Genomic DNA, 17,292 nt, shown 5'->3' on the forward strand with positions numbered 1-17,292 from the left:
ACCTGCGGGTAGTGATGAGGGTGAAATGATGATGAAGACGACACATGCACCCAGTCGCCGTGCCAGGGGAATTAACGAATTATGGTTAAAACTCCCGAACCTGGCGGGAATCGAACCGGGGGCCCCTGCGACCAAATGCTACCACGCTAACCATTTAGCCATGGAGCCGGATGAAAAGGCGTTGGGTACCGCTGGCAAGGCGTTCTCTGTTGAAGACAGCAACGGAGTGCTCAACTGTGCCGAGTACAGATGTCACGTCAGGAAATTGGTGGCCTCGGAGGGGTCCCTTCAACTTCAGAAACAGGTCGATGTCACAGGGACCCATGTCTGGTGAGTATGGAGGGTGTTCCAAGACTTCCCAATGCCACCGTTGCGGAAAGAGCTTGGCATTCTTTGCGACATGATAATGTGCGTTGTTATCCTACACATAGGGCGATCGTCTCGAAATAAACGTGCACGTTTACGCCGCATAGCCAGACACAGATGGCGCTCCAGAAATCGGCAATAGTAGTCACTGTTGAGGGTTTGTTCCTGAGGCACAGCATGCGAAAGAATAACACCCCAGTCAGCGTAAGCTTCACCCGACTGGGTTCTAGTCGACATTTCTGTGGACGTGGCGAACCTGGGCGAAGCCATTAATTCGATTGACGCTTTAATTCGTCTTGGTAGGCTCGTGACCACGTCTCATCGATGGAGACAATACGTTACAGATATGCGTTTCCCTCGTTACTTCCTTCCAGGTGGATGCCAGCCAGTGAGTTGATGCGGAACCCAACGGGACGCAATTTTCCTCATGTTAAGACATTTTGTCAATACGTGCCACACCGCTTGATGACTGCGACCAATATCTACGGATACTTCCCGGACAGTCCATCGATGGTCTACGGAAACGAGACCACTCTTGTTGTCAATCTGATCTTGAGGTATGGGCGGCCGACCTGTGCGGTGCAAATCCGCAGTCACATCCCGACCCGCACGAAACGCCTTGACCCTTCGTGCAACCGTCCTATACAATAATGCATTCTCGCCATAGGCTTCACATAATCCTTGATAACATTCTGATTCACTTTTGCAACGGGCAACCTCGATTTTAATCCACGAACGCTGATCACCTGTAGAAAACCTGCTTTAGAGCGGTGAAATTGTCACTCTTCACTTCAACACAACACAGCAACAACACTCCTAACTGGATGCCCGTCAGATACACACTACACATCGACAACAGCGCCACCTGAACACTCGCATGTCCTATTTGCGCATGCCCGATCTGCAGCGAGTGTCTGGACTACGTTGACAATACTATATTTGCAGCCCTCGTACATATAGTCCTCTAAGATCGTCAGCCTGCAATGACGACTACTGCCTAGCCAGATGACCTGAAAATACACTGACTGACAGAGCAAATGCAACACCAAGAAGGAGTGGTCAGAACTTTATGCCAATTGCAGGGTAGACTGACGTCACTGAGGTATGCTCATGATGTGAAATGCGCCGCTGTGCTGCGCACGTAGCGAACGATAAATGGGACACGGCGTTGGCGAATGGCCCACTTCGTACCGTGATTTCTCAGCCGACAGTCATTGTATAACGTGTTGTCGTGTGCCACAGGACACGTGTATAGCTAAGAATGCCAGGCCGCCGTCAACGGAGGCATTTCCAGCAGACAGACGACTTTACGAGGGGTATGGTGATCGGGCTGAGAAGGGCAGGTTGGTCGCTTCGTCAAATCGCAGCCGATACCCATAGGGATGTGTCCACGGTGCAGCGCCTGTGGCGAAGATGGTTGGCGCAGAGACATGTGGCACGTGCGAGGGGTCCAGGCGCAGCCCGAGTGACGTCAGCACGCGAGGATCGGCGCATCCGCCGCCAAGCGGTGGCAGCCCCGCACGCCACGTCAACCGCCATTCTTCAGCATGTGCAAGACACCCTGGCTGTTCCAATATCGACCAGAACAATTTCCCGTCCCGTCGATTGGTTGAAGGAGGCCTGCACACCCGGCGTCCGCTCAGAAGACTACCATTGACTCCACAGCATAGACGTGCACGCCTGGCATGGTGCCGGGCTAGAGCGACTTGGATGAGGGAATGGCGGAACGTCGTGTTCTCCGATGAGTCACGCTTCTGTTCTGTCAGTGATAGTCACCGCAGACGAGTGTGGCGTCGGCGTGGAGAAAGATCAAATCCGGCAGTAACTGTGGAGCGCCCTACCGCTAGACAACGCGGCATCATGGTTTGGGGCGCTATTCCGTATGATTCCACGTCACCTCTAGTGCGTATTCAAGGCATGTTAAATGCTCACCGCTACGTGCAGCATGTGCTGCGGCCGGTGGCACTCCCGTACCTTCAGGGACTGCCCAATGCTCTGTTTCAGCAGGATAATGCCCGCCCACACACTGCTCGCATCTCCCAACAGGCTCTACGAGGTGTACAGATGCTTCCGTGGCCAGCGTACTCTCCGGATCTCTCACCAATCGAACACGTGTGGGATCTCATTGGACGCCGTTTGCAAACTCTGCCCCAGCCTCGTACGGACGACCAACTGTGGCAAATGTTTGACAGAGAATGGAGAACCATCCCTCAGGACACCATCCGCACTCTTATTGACTCTGTACCTCAACGTGTTTCTGCGTGCATCGCCGCTCGCGGTGGTCCTAGATCCTACTGAGTCGATGCCGTGCGCATTGTGTAACCTGCATATCGGTTTGAAATAAACATCAATTATTCTTCCGTACCGACTCTGTTTTTTCCCCAACTTTCATCCCTTTCGAACCACTCCTCCTTGGTGTTGCATTTGCTCTGTCAGTCAGTGTATGTATGTATGTATTGGTTTTTTATCCTGTTACGGTATCTACTTTTAGAACCGGGCTGAGTGCCTCAGACGGTGGAGGCGCTGGCCTTTTGACGCCAAATTCGCAGGCTCGATCCTAAATCAGTTCGGCGGTGTTTGAAGGTGCTCGTATACGTCAGCCTCGTGTCGGTGGATTTACTATCATGTTAATGAACTCCTGCGGGACTAAATTCCGGCATCTCGGCGTCTCGAAAAACCGTAGTAGGTAGTGGGACGTAAAGCCACTAACATTATTATTATTATAATTATTATTATTATTATTATTATTATTATTATTATTATTATTATTATTATTATTATTATTATTATTATTATCTACTTTTATGAGTTACCGACGTGCCAGTATTATGTCCCGCGGGAGTTCTTTTACATACCATCAAATCAAGTCTATCGACCCCAGATTGGCGTACTTTAGCAACTTCAAATACCACTAGGTTCGAACCTGCAACGAAGCCTCCGAAGGCCAGTGTCTTACCTTTTGAACCACCCAGCAAGAACATCCACGAACTAGACAGAATAAAAATGCTACTACATACAACATGATGTGTCTTCCGACTAAGGTCCGTTCGGGTCCATGGTAACAACACCTAGACGAAGAAATTTTGTTGATAAAACACTCATATTCATCAAAAACACAACACCTTGAAAGACTAGAGATAGGAAGTTCATATTCACAGGACATGTTCATTAGTATTTCTGCACCGAGCTCGATAGCTGCAGTCGCTTAAGTGCGACCAGTATCCGGTAATCGGGAGATAGTGGGTTCGAGCCCCACTGTCGGCAGCCCTGAAGATGGTTTTCCGTGGTTTCCCATTTTCATACCAGGTAAATGCCGGGGCTGTACCTTAATTAAGGCCACGGCCGCTTCCTTCCAATTCCTAGGCCTTTCCTATCCCATCGTCGCCGTAAGACATATCTGTGTCGGTGCGACGTAAAGCAAATAGAAAAAAAAAGTATTTCTGCAGAAACGATTAGCATTTCAATCACCTAGGTTCAGCATGTGTCCTGTTGCCTGGTAGGCACTGGGTCCTCCGTGGACACTGATAACTTGTTCCATGCGTGAAGGCATCGACGCGTATAAGGCGCGAATGGCGTCCTGGTGTATGACCATCCATGCTGCATTCACCTGGTTCCACAGTTCATCTTTGGTGGTTGGCACCGGGTCACAGCGCTGCGCCCGTCGTTTCACCATACCCCACACATTTTCGACAGGCGACAAGTCCGGTGATCGGACGGGCCAGGGCAACAGGCTGACATCCTGTGACAACAAAAAGGTAGCAACATGTGGTCGCGCATTGTCCTGCTGAAATATGGCATCTGGGGTGTCGTGCAGAAAGGGTATGCCTACGGGTCGCAGGATGTCATTCACGTATGTCAAACTAATCACAGTGCCCTGGACACGTACCAACTGTGATTTGTGCTTCTACCCAATAGCACCCCATACCACAAGGCCTTGAATTGGCGCTGTATGTCTTGTGCGAATGCAGTCGATGAGATGCCTGTCTGTGGCGAACCAAAATGTGCCCATCATTTTCAAACAAACAGAACCTGGATTCGTCCGAAAACACTATCTGCTGCCATTCCTATCCCCAGTGACGCCGTTCCGTACTCCATTGCAGTCTAGCATGTTTATGCACATTAGTCAATGGTAGGCGGAGAAATGGACGACGCACCGGTAACCCAGACCGTAATAAACGGCGACGGACTATCACTTCTGATAGTGTACGATGTGTTACACTGTTCCACTGTTGCGCCAGAGCCGAGGAGGACGCAGATCTGTCCTGAAATGCCATACGGATGATGTGTCGATTTTCTCGTGGGGTGGTCTGTGTGGTGCGACCAGACCCACCTCGTCGTGTTTCACGGCCTTCTATGAACCATTCTGTACACACTCGTTGCATTGCCAACACACTTCGTCCCCCATGAGCAACAATTTCCCGGATGGATGCAACACGTTCTCTCATGCCAATAATGCGCCCACTTTCAAACTCACTCATCTGACGGTACGGTTCTCGCATACGTCTGCGAGACATCCTGCACGTCTGCTTAAGTCACACTGATCCATTACCTTCGGTTTATAGCGACAACGAGAGTCGCAGGCACATTTTACCAGTCAGTGGTGGTGCGCCGAGATATCGATGTGGACCTTGAACCTGAGGACCGACATGGTTCAAATGCTAATCATTCTCTTTTTTTTTTTGCTAGGGGCTTTACGTCGCACCGACACAGACAGGTCTTATGGCGACGATGGGATAGGAAAGGCCTAGGAGTTGGAAGGAAGCGGCCGTGGCCTTAATTAAGGTACAGCCCCAGCATTTGCCTGGTGTGAAAATGGGAAACCACGGAAAACCATCTTCAGGGCTGCCGATAGTGGTGCTCGAACCTACTATCTCCCGGATGCAAGCTCACAGCCGCGCGCCTCTACGCGCACGGCCAACTCGCCCGGTCTAATCATTCTTCAGAACATACTAGTGCACATGTCCTGTGAATATGAACTTCCTATCTCTAGTCTTTCATGGTGTTCTGGTTTTTATGTACATGAGTGTATATATACATATATATATATATATATATATATAAATCTGCGTTACATCGCACCGACACAGACAAGTCTTATGGCGACGATGGATTTGGGAATGGGCAAAGATTTGGAAGGAGGCAACCGTGGTCTTAAAGTACAGTCCCATCATTTGCATGATGTGAAAATGTGGAGCCACGGAAAACCATCTTCAGAGCTGCCGACAGTTGGTTCGAACCCACTATCTCCCGAATGCATGCTGATAGCAACGTGATCCAAACCGCACAGACACTTGCTCAGTTGTTGATAATCTAAAGGACGTCAAAAATACCTAACGGGTTCATTTACAAAGTACAAGTAATTCGAATTCTGACAGAGTAACGAAGAAATCAAAGTGCTCGTCTTTCATAATTCGACTACTACTTGTACGATCAGGTACCGTACTTGTTTTAGGACTCGCCAGCAACTTGTCCGGTTTTCGGAAACGCTGATGTGCCGAAATTTTGTCCTGCAGGAGGTATTTTACGAGCCAGTCAAGTTATCGACACGGGACTGAAAAATCATCTACTACTGCTACTACTACTACTACTACCACCACTTTTGATTAAAACGCCGCGGACATTTTTCTCCACCCCTGATTAACTTAAACTAACAATTCTAAAAGCTCTGCCAAAACAATGAAGTAGATGAGATGATAAAACGTCGATTTATTCAGCGAGTTCATGTAGGCTTACTATTCGTAAGTTATTTTGCTCGCTCCACTTCCACCATCTGGCACGCACCTTACAGCGACATTATTAGCGTGTCCGAGCGTAATTATTTGAGAAATTGATGGAGAGCTATAAGAAAGGAGGCTCCTACAACGTTATAAGAGTGCCAGTAGGCTGCTGCGTAACTGCTATGTGAACATTCAAATTCACTGGTCAAAAGTAGTTTTGCATATTTCAAGATTGTGTGTTTCTGGACCAAATATAATATAACGTTGTTTATTCTGTAATAGTGCACAGTGCAAACAAACGTAAAATCACTTTATCTTAGAGACAACACATGAGCCAATGTGCAAAAAATAATATTTCGTCATACAGCAATGCAAACAAAAACTCACGTAATTCTTAAACCACAATTACAGTCAATTTTCTGGGTAATCAGTAATGTGTGTGGCCTCCATGAGCCCTGCGACATTCTTGGAGGCAGTGAGCATGCTCAGTACCAGGGTATCCGGTAAATCTTGTGGAAGATTGTCCTATTCCTCTGTGGCAACAGGGATAACATCTTGCACGGCTCGTGGTGATTGGGAACGGTTGGAAATAGCTGTTTTCAGTAATCTGCATACATGCTCCTCGCAGTTCAAATCAGGAGACGACGGTGGCCAGACCATCCTTCGAATACCATGTCTTCCCAAGAACCTATTCACAGACTGTGCGCGGAGGGCACGCGCATTGTCGTGCAGTAAAGTGAAATCTGCTTCAATATCAGCTCTAAATCCACGAACAATGAGTTCAAGGACGTTGTCTTCGTATTTTCGTGACTTAATATTGCCCTGGATGTGGACTATTGGTGTGTAGCGGCCCATCATTATTCCTCCCCAGAAGAGCTACCTTGTTGGTAGCGTTCAACAACGAAAGCTTTATTTAAACGTTGACCATTTGCCCTCTAGACATGAATACTTTCGTCATCTGGATGCAACGAAATGCGTACCTCATCTGTAAATAATGTTTGGGCCCATTGTTCCCGGGTCCAATTTTCATATCTTCTTACCCATTCTACACCCTGACGTCTGTGGCAATATTCAAGGCGTGGTCCCCTAAATGTCTTCAAGAACGTTGTCCTACATTGTGGAATCGATTTCGAACCGTTTGTGTAGACACACTGACTCCTGTAGCCGTTCGAAAAGGTAGTTACTGTGCTCCTACGTTGTTTCCTAGCGGGAATACGGATGTATCGGTCTTGAACCGCGGTTGTTTTGCGTGGTCGACCTGTCCTAGGCTTGCTACTTCGGCTTGTGTCATTTGACCATGTCCCATTAAAGTCACTAAAGTTAGTTATCGGAACTTGGGCTGCAACGTTCACAGGACCGGCAATGATATTCCCTTAGTTATTTTATTGCGAAGGTATAGAATAAAAGACGTGTGTAGGTCTAAATAATATTCTAAATAAATGTTGTCTTGAACACTTTCCTGTAAAGCCAGCGGTAAAAGAGGTACATGGAGTTTTATGTTAAAGGTCTCTTGCAGGATTTTTCTGAACGACTTTTAATTAAAATCTTACTCTCCGTTATCCTAAACTTAAATACAAAGTTTCGTGAAAATCAAGCAATCCATCTTCCCGTGATCATGTAACAGACAGACAGACAGACAGACAGACAGACAGACAGACAGACAGACAGACAGACAAAATAAAACTGAACCCAACATAGATTATCATTTGTCCTGTCTTGTATAAAAAACAAGTATCAGGTTAATATTCTACAGCCGAGCTGAGTAACTCAAACGGTTGAGGCGCTGGCCTTCTGACCCCAACTTGGCAGGTTCGATCCTGGCTCAGTTCGGTGGTATTTGAAGGTGCTCAAATACGCCAGCCTCGTGTCGGTAGACTTACTGGCACAATAAAAAACTCCTGTGGGACTAAATTTCGGCACCTTGGCGTCTTCGAAAACCGTAAAAAGAGTCAGTGGGACGTAAAGCAAATAGCATGCATTAATAATAATAATAATAATAATAATAATAATAATAATAATAATATTCTACCGAGAGAAATAAGATTTTCATCAGCTAGGGGCTTTACGTCGCACCGACACAGATAGGTCTTATGGCGACGAGAAATAAGATTTTATGCAGGTAGATATTACTTTAATTATCATACAGGCCATTTTATTTCTTTTCATGTATTTTATATACTTTCATTATTATGTAGTAATTTATTGTTTTAATATTATTTATTGAAATCTTTTGTTTTCGTGTACTTCTTATTTATTTTTTTGTTATGAAATTTTTATGTAATTTATATTTTAATTTCATTCCTACACCAACATAAGCAGACTTTGCATTGTGATTTCTGGTTATTTGGCTACCTGAAGTAGAAGAATGTTCACGTATGTGTAGGTCTGAAGAGAAGAATGTCAAGAAAGGTAGCAGGTACACAATTGGAGCATGGCTCCCTTTCGCTTTCAGACTGTTCTGGGCAGTGATGGACACCATTTCGAGTACACTTTGTAGTCTGACGGATAATACGCCCATAACCACTCATACTGCATGATATACAGTAGTAACGCATTAAAAGTGCTTCATTGGACTTGCTTACGCATTACTTCTATTTCGTATGTCCAAGGCAATACTTGGTTATTTTTTGTATTCATAAATCCGCTGATTTTTTAAATCTGACGGTTAAGTACGGATTGTTTAATTGTAACCACCCGGGTATATATGTTCAAAATTTTCAAAACGCGTACATCTGTAGTGAATATGTTGTGTAAATATGCACATCAATTTGTCCTTACGCCTGATTACGTTAGTCTGGGACATGTAACAAACACGAGCCATCCCAGCATTTCGTGAAAATGTGTCAAAATTAAGGAGGGCCGCATATAGCCGCAATCATAGCCACCACTTAGGAGCTGGCTAGTCGAGGTGGCAAAACCATATTCTGTTCACCAACAAGGGCGTAGGTTCGATTGCCCGAAGGGAAGCCGAAAAAATTAGAAAATATTTTCCACTGCTGGAGCGGTACATGGCCTTGCGGTTCACTCAGCCTAGAGCAAAAATGGTACCAGGTTAGTTTCTCGGGAAAAGGAGGCCAGGCTAGAGCTAACAACTGTATCTCACTTAGCATCGAGGGTTACAGATAGGATTTCGTGGCCTGTAAGTAGAAATTAATCTTACTTCCAAATGAAGGAGATTCCAAGTCCAAGAATGCAACGCCTAATCGATTTCAACGAAAAATGTTTAAAACTCCTGTATTTGTTTGGAAAAGTATGATGCCTACGGTCATAAGAAAGTGTTAAAGATTTAGAGCAGTGTCATTTTAAAATGTCCTCTACTCCGAGAAAGCAGATCTAGTCCATGCCAGTCTTTGCTGGTCAAAGGGAATTACATCCGTATCACAGCACTGTCATGATGCACGCGATGGGCGTTGCCTGTTACTGCAACAGAGCAGTGCGCGTTATAACCCCCAACCAACCCCCTCCACACCTTACTCACTTCTCCTGTATCTTTCACATCTTACCTCTAGCACTAATCCCACCTTCGTTCCACAGCCGTTATATCATCCTCCTACATACTTCTAAATCTTTGTAATATCTTTTGTACTACTTTGTAACCATCTGTGCTAATAAACTCACTCAACGGACTTCAATACTTAGGCATAGGCACAATTCCTCTCCCATCTCCTATATATTCACATCCTTTACCCACCTCCTTCTTCCGTCACATCTCCCCAACCCTCCCGCATCTCTTGGCCAGAGAGAGGGCGTTACCCTCTAGGTGGCCCGCCCCACCCCTTCAGGGTGGGGAATGAAAACATTTAATAGATAGATAGTGCACGTTATATGTACACAAGACTTAATTTCCCTGCACCTCGAGGAATAGCTCACAACGGCTATACGTTTAAAAAAATAGTAAGCTGTATGTTCGAGAGTTTATAATGAAATTTCATTAATGAAGAGCCTAAGTGAGCTACTTAATTCTTCCATCGTACAGGGGATTGGCTAAAGGCTTTCCAAACAAAATATTTCGTCTTCCCCACAGTAGCAGGCCAAGAAATTCCTGTCTCCGGCGGAATGGACAGAATATTATTCTCCTCATTCCACAAGATCACTTCCCTTCACAGCGTGCCTCCTGTTTAGGTTATACCTTCCATGGTGAGAACATGACCAGACCATTGCACATGCGCACTTTTTATACAGTTGTTAAGGGGTTCCACTCGTATTGTGACGTTGCACTTGCCTCTTCTTGTCTTCCCGTCACCCCCACCCCACCCCAAATGGCACTACAGCCCTTGAAGGGCCTTGGCCTACCAAGCGACCGCTACTCAGTCCGAAGGCCTGCAGATTACGAGGTATCGTGTGGTCAGCTCGACGAATCCTCTCGGCCGTTATTCTTGACTTTCGAGACCGGGGCCGCTATCTCACCGTCAGATAGTTCCTCAATTCTAATCACGTAGGTTGAGTGGACCTCGAACCAGCCGTTGGGTCCAGGTAAAAATCCCTGACCTGGCCGGGAATCGAATCCGGGGCCTCCGGGTAAGAGGCAGACACACTACCCCTACACCACGGGGCCGGCTCCTTCCCGCCACCATCCTCAGCAATCTCATCTCCGTGGCTTACTGTCCTTACTAGAAGATAAAGCCCATAATTCATTGCCATATGTCAAATTAGGAGTTTAAATGGTTTTATTCACTGTCACTTGTGACCTTTCTTTCTTGTTTTCCTAAGCGACTGCAGGTGAATAAGCAAAGTCACCTCCGTTATAGCTGTGAATACTCTTGGAAGAGAGAGAGTTAAAGACTTCCAATTTCGGTAACTTCGGTGCTATATGTAGCTCTATGCCAGGTTACGTTTGGCCCCAGCACAGACTTGAGACTCGTTTCTGGTGGAGAATGAGTGCACTTATGAGAATCTCTTCAAAACTAAAGGTTTCTATTCGACTTCCAGACAGGGAACCGAACTTATGTCCTTTCAGGTGAATACAGTACATCCCTATCGCCTTGACTAGGTAATACGCCAACGAATGACAAATATATGCCTTTAAGGAGAACTGTAATTAATGTGGGCAATTTGATTAATTCCAGCCACCCTTGTAGTGTAGAGGTAGCGTGTTTGCATCTTGTCCGATCAGAACAAAGATTTTAATTTTGGACCGAGAGCCATAACGGTGTTCACTCAGCTTAATGACACCAACTGAGGAGCTGTTAATACAAGTGACAGAACCCGGTCGCGGAAGCCAAGCAATATGGCTGAGGACGTCATCACACTGACCATGGGACACTAATACCTGCAAGCCGTTTGGCTGGGTAGCAATAGTCTTGACAGGCCAAGGGCCTTAATGGGCTGTTGCGCTACTGGTTTTTGTTTTGTCTTTTAATGCGATGAATTCCTGCAGCAATGTAAATTTCCATGAATTGTTATCGTAATATAAGATGAATACTACAAGATTTTCTCATCAAGAAATAAATTATCTTAAAGATTCCAATATAATTAATACCATGTGTACACTGTATTTACACTTTAGTTCCTGAGATTTATTTTTACAAGCTGCTTTACGTCACACCGACACGGTAGGTCTTACGGCGACGATGAGATAGGAAAGGGCTATGAGTGGAAAGGAAGCGGCCGTTGCCTTAATTAAGATACAACCCCAGCATTTGCTTGGCGTGAAAATGAAAAACCACGGAAAACCATCTTCAGGTTTGCCGACAGTGAGATAATTTGTATAATCGTACACGACTTACTAACCATGGCTGATTAGGGAAGTGTGTTTCGTGAAACGAATATTTACTGAAGCCTTACTTCTCACTAAATGTTTGAGTCCCACATGACTTACCAGAGAAAAAAGTTGGTTGAGAAAAGAATAGCGATTAGTGATTAGTGATTTTGTTTGACAAAACTAACGCTTGAACTGGAAATACTATTTCAGGAAGTTTTAGGTTCTGCGTTTTGTGGCTCATAAATATATCAACAGTCACGTAAAACTACAAGCTAGCTTGAATTTTATTTGCTTCCAGTTTTACGTGGAATCCTAACCACTGGAGTTTGACTTTCTATTTCATAAATGTCACATGCATTGGCTGTGATTTGATCCACCGTCGCTGTCATGAAGAACCAGCGGTTGTTCCACACGGGTGTCAGGCTTCTTATAAATAATCAGTGCTGAATTGTTTCCTTGTTATTATTTTCATGTGCGTTCATAGGCTAATTTGTTGTTTTACTTATGCAGTGTCATTTCGTTGATAAAATAAACACTCTTTATGTCCATAAAACTTTTCCTATAGTGAATCACTCGATTGTAAAATATATCTAGGTGTATTTTACTAGCAGCTTCTATGTTTCTCCCTTAATTTATCTCTACGTGACTGCAACTATATGTATTATGAATAATATTATATGTCTTTTCTTCCGATCAGACGTTCCGATACTCGAGCCAACAATATTCACAGCTGTTCTCGCGAGGCTGGGTACAATCCATCCCAATCCTTCTCCAGAAATATTAATATTTCTTATGACTGTGAAAGGAACACAGGACCACTGAGATATGTTTACCTATACTATCGCAACCTTGATATATTATGACCACCGTAGACGAACATTACTAAGTATGACTAACGCCTGTGAGGTTCACAATACGTTTATCGGTTGTGCAATGCGGGTTTCAGAACAGTAGGCGATCGCACCCAATAATAATAATAATAATAATAATAATAATAATAATAATAATAATAATAATAATAATAATAATAATAATAATAATAATAATAATAATAATAATAATTGTACCGGGCGGTACACCTCCACTCCGCTAATTTAAAATGTGCGCCTGTGGAAACTCCTCTGCTGGAGGAAGTCTGAACTTTATTTACCCTATTAATTTTCTAGTTTCTCAGAAGATGTCACCACCGGGAAATTTTTGAGTTTGTGAACTGTGTCATTTTCGACGTACTTTTGTTTTACTTGAAGTAAGAAGTGTGAACTTTCTCTTCTAGAGGACACCACTGAAAAACTACAATAGTGCACCCTAGTGGGAAGAAAAATAACTGTTCTTTGGAGAAAATTTTATTTCAAAAGTTTGTTCTTTGTTAAATTTCTTTCTGTTATTGTTTAAGTTGGCTGTATACCCCTCTCTTTCCCCTTGTTTTGCATTTGACCAATCCCGAATTTCTGGTATTAATTTCTGACCAATCATAGGTATCTTCCCCCAACTTGAATATGTTTCTATACCCTAGCCAATGAAAAGTTTGTGGGAGGGTGTTTTCTTTCCCCTAACACCTAGAACCTTCCGCGAGAGGATATAAACTGCTGATTTTTGGGTCTCCGGGCCACTTCTGTTCCATCTTTCAGTGTATTAAGTACATAGCAGGAGGCGGGAAGCGCCTCTTTCTCCGGCAGCGGTCAACAATAAGGTAATGGCCGATTAATAAATTCTTTCTTTGCTAGCTCAGCAGTTTAACTCTCGGGGCGGGTGCGAAGCGTTCCTCCATGTAACCTTTTCCTAAAATGTAACGATCTTTTCTTCTATTTTAAGCTGCATATTGGGATAGAGAGTGCTAACCCTCTCGAGCTCCCACTCACATTGTCTTGAGGTGAACTTATTTTCTTAACCTATTCTTCGATAATGTAAATCAAATTGCTCTTTTCTAAAGTCACCTCGGTAGTATGGGATTAGCCCTTGTATTAACGGCCTAGCGCCAAGTATGTCTTAATCTAGTGTATTAGGAGTGCAAGTTCGCCTCCTCTCAAATTGTTATTTTAGAGGTCATTTAATTAACATTCTTTTCGTTTAATAGACCTCAGTAGATTGGGTATTTTACCCCTGTTTATGTCCGTTGAGGACAGCTTGAAGGTGAAGTTTGGTGTGGCCTGGGAGAGGCTTAAATTTGAGAGCGAGTGGCTCTTTTGAAAATTGTATGTTGTATGCCTCGAGGAGGCTTTTCAGTGTAATTTGGAGCAAGGGCTCCTAGGTATGAATGGGGTTTTCTGCCCTTCTGTTAAAACTTGTGTTTGGGGTAAAACTGAGCTGATTGCCCAAGCATTGTGAACTCGGGGCGCGAAGCCCAAATTCTGTAAATATTGTAACTACCTTATTTGACTTCCTATTGTGTACCTGCCATGCTTGTTACTTAATTATTTTGAAAAGAAAATATAACCGTATTAAATTTTAAATTTACCTTACAGGCACTATAATTTCGTAGCTTGAGATCCATTCACACCCGCACCTTCTTTCACCTCTACCTACCGCTAAAACTCGGTAACAAGTGGTAGCAGAGCGTGGTTGAATGGGTCTCAATTTAGCCCCTTTTTGACGGCTACACATTGTTTTGATCCGAACTCTAACCATTTTCTCAGTTGCTGGAATTTTTTGACTTTTTCAAAATTGTTCTGTCATCATGCCAGGCCCTCGCGATGTTCTCCATCTTAATTATTTGCGCAAAGAGGAGTTGATCTATGAATTAACTATCAGAAATGTGCAATCTGGAGGCACGGTTGCAGTAGACACTAACAAGCTTAGAGAGTCCCTTGATTTGCCCATTTCCATCCCCAATTTGGGAGAGAAAGAAATTGATGACTCTCTTTCCACGATCGTCGAGAATATTACTGGGCTAGCTTCTGTAGTTAGTTTTTTTGATGAAAATGATCCGTCTCCTAATCAAATTAAGCGTGTGCAAGGCAGGCTATATCATTTTTCGAATAGGGTTAACGATCTGTTGTCTCTAAAACTGAATGACGTTCAGAGGAAGGAAGCTAGTACGCTCCTGGAAAATATTTCCGAATTATCTAGTAAGGTCACTCTATTGTTAACTGGGGAAGTTCCTCCCAAATCTGATCAACCCACCATAGTGAATGCAGGTAGTGAGGAAGCGCCTCCCAAGGGATAAGTTAATAGGATAACCGTTGCTGCTCAAACTATCCCTGCCCCATTGGACAACGAATCTGAACGTCGTGCATCATTGAGTAACATCCGTTCTGAATTAACTTCCTTGCCATTGAAACCTTTACCTACTATGTCACCCGGGTTTAGCAGCTTGCCTCATCCTTTGGCAATGTTGCTCAGAGGTATTTCTAAATTTTCTGTTAATACCACCAGTGATGTAATTTCATTTTTAAGATTTCTAGTTGAATTTCAGGATCATGCCCTTGTGTTTTCTCTTTCTCCATGTCAAATTTTGCAAATTATCTATCCGTATGCTATTGGTATTCTCTCAGATAAAATCGTAAGAGCCATTGCCGAGCAATCATCTATAGAGGATTTCCATGCCCATTTGCTAGCTAATTTCATCCCAGCTAGGGCCAGGTCCTCCCTTATTCAGAAGTACTATTATCGTGTACAGCGCTTGGATGAAAACTTGGCTGATTTCATACAGGACATTAAGTTTTATACTAGGGTGTTTGCCCTTCATTTTCCTGAAGATCAGATTGTACAGGCTATTGTAGAGGGAATTTCACCTCCCTATAGGTCATATTTGTGTTTCGCGGCGTGCCCGCAAAGTTTCTCTGAACTTGAAGCATTGGCCGTCTCAGCGGAAGGAGTTAGATACGCCGATTCCTTGCGTGTCGCGAAAGAACCCCCGCCTTCTTTTAGTAACACTCGGCCTCCACCTCGCCGACCAGTCAATCCCCGTAAATGTTACGCTTGCGGGTCGCCTGACCATCTGCGCAACAAGTGTCCACTGATCAAGTCAAGTGGGACAAGGAATGGAGCCGGGTCATCACAAGGCTGTTTTAAGTGTGGGGCCTTCTCACATATCGCCAAGAATTGCCCAAACTCAAATAGCACCCCCTCCTGCTCAACTTCTGGTGCAAATTCCACCTATGCCAATAATAAAAAGTGACTAGTGCCTTCGGCTGAGTCGTATAATCCACCTTCCCGAGACTCAGCCCCGGGTAAACAGGTTGTAACTTCAGGGAACGAGCAATTTTCAAATTCATCTTTTGAAGGTCCCAAAGAGTGTCTTAGGATTGCGGCGGATACCCCCGCACCTGTTCCTTTTCTTAAGATTGAGTTAAATAACGAGCCTATAACAGCTCTCTTAGATTCAGGCAGTGTTTGTTCGATTATTTCGGCTAAATGGTATTCTAAATTGAAAACGGTTTGTAAACTTCCTGACTATGTCTCTTCTCCTGTTCAATACGTATCGGCTAATTCATCTCCATTAGAAATTCTAGGTTCCTTACTGGTCAAAATTCGTATTTTTAAGTTTACATGGAAAGTTAAATTGTTTGTGGCCAAGCAATTGTCTTGCCCCATTATATTGGGAGCTGACTTTATTTCTCACACTGGTCTTGTGCTCGATCTCCAGTCTAGGTCGTGCACATTCAAATTTGCTTCTAATTGTAAAATCCCACTATTAAAGTGTAATTCTGTGTCATGTTCGTCTATTTCGCCTACCCAGGATGAGATGTTGTTAGACCTTAGACATCTACCTGAGGAGCAGGCTGATAGTATTCGCAAACTGTGTCAGTCGTTTCCCGAGGTGTTCTCTGATACTCTTGGTGTTACTGACCTTATTGAATACAAAATTGAGGTCACGGATTCGATTCCTGTCCGTTTTCCACCTTATAGGCTATCTCCACCTAAAATGAAGGCTCTGAAAGAAATTATCGATCAGATGTTGAAGGATGGTATTATTAGGCCCTCTAAGTCGGCGTATTCATCGCCGATTTTTCTAGTCCCGAAACCCCAAGGAGGCTTCAGGCCTGTCATTGATTACAGGGCTCTCAATCGGAAGGTGGTGTTGCAATCTGTGCCCCTTCCTGACCTTCATTCTTGTTTTTCATGGTTTCGTAAGGCCAAGTTCTTCACCATCTTGGACTTGAATCAGGCCTATAATCAAATTCCCCTTGCCGAAGAGTCTAAACATCTTACAGCGTTTGCCACGGACTGGAATTTATATGAATACAACCGCGTACCTTTCGGGCTCCCCACGGGGGCAGCTGTGCTCACTAGGCTACTAGATAGGGTCTTCTCCGACATCAAATTCGAGTACTTATATCACTACTTAGATGATGTCGTCGTATTTTCAGAGACTTTTGAAGAACATCTAGATCATCTGCGAGAAGTTCTCGATCGCCTTCGTAAGGCTGGGTTAACTGTTAAGTTGTCCAAGGTTGCCTTTGCTAAGCCCTCTATGTCATTCCTAGGGCATATTGTGTCACCCGATGGTGTAGCAGTCGATCATTCTAGAACACAGGCCATCCGTGATTTTAAACCTCCCAAGGACAT

The 17,292-nt window shown here is 44.4% G+C and overlaps 1 protein-coding gene across 6 annotated transcripts in view; it reads right to left on the reverse strand.

Moving 5' to 3' along the window:
• LOC136856968 (sodium/hydrogen exchanger 3) overlaps positions 1-17,292 on the reverse strand; it is an 822,567-nt gene that overhangs the window by 146,585 nt on the left and 658,690 nt on the right. The window lies entirely within an intron of this gene.

Source organism: Anabrus simplex, chromosome 1, assembly GCF_040414725.1.
Source record: "Anabrus simplex isolate iqAnaSimp1 chromosome 1, ASM4041472v1, whole genome shotgun sequence".
In the NCBI taxonomy this organism is placed as follows: domain Eukaryota; kingdom Metazoa; phylum Arthropoda; class Insecta; order Orthoptera; family Tettigoniidae; genus Anabrus; species Anabrus simplex.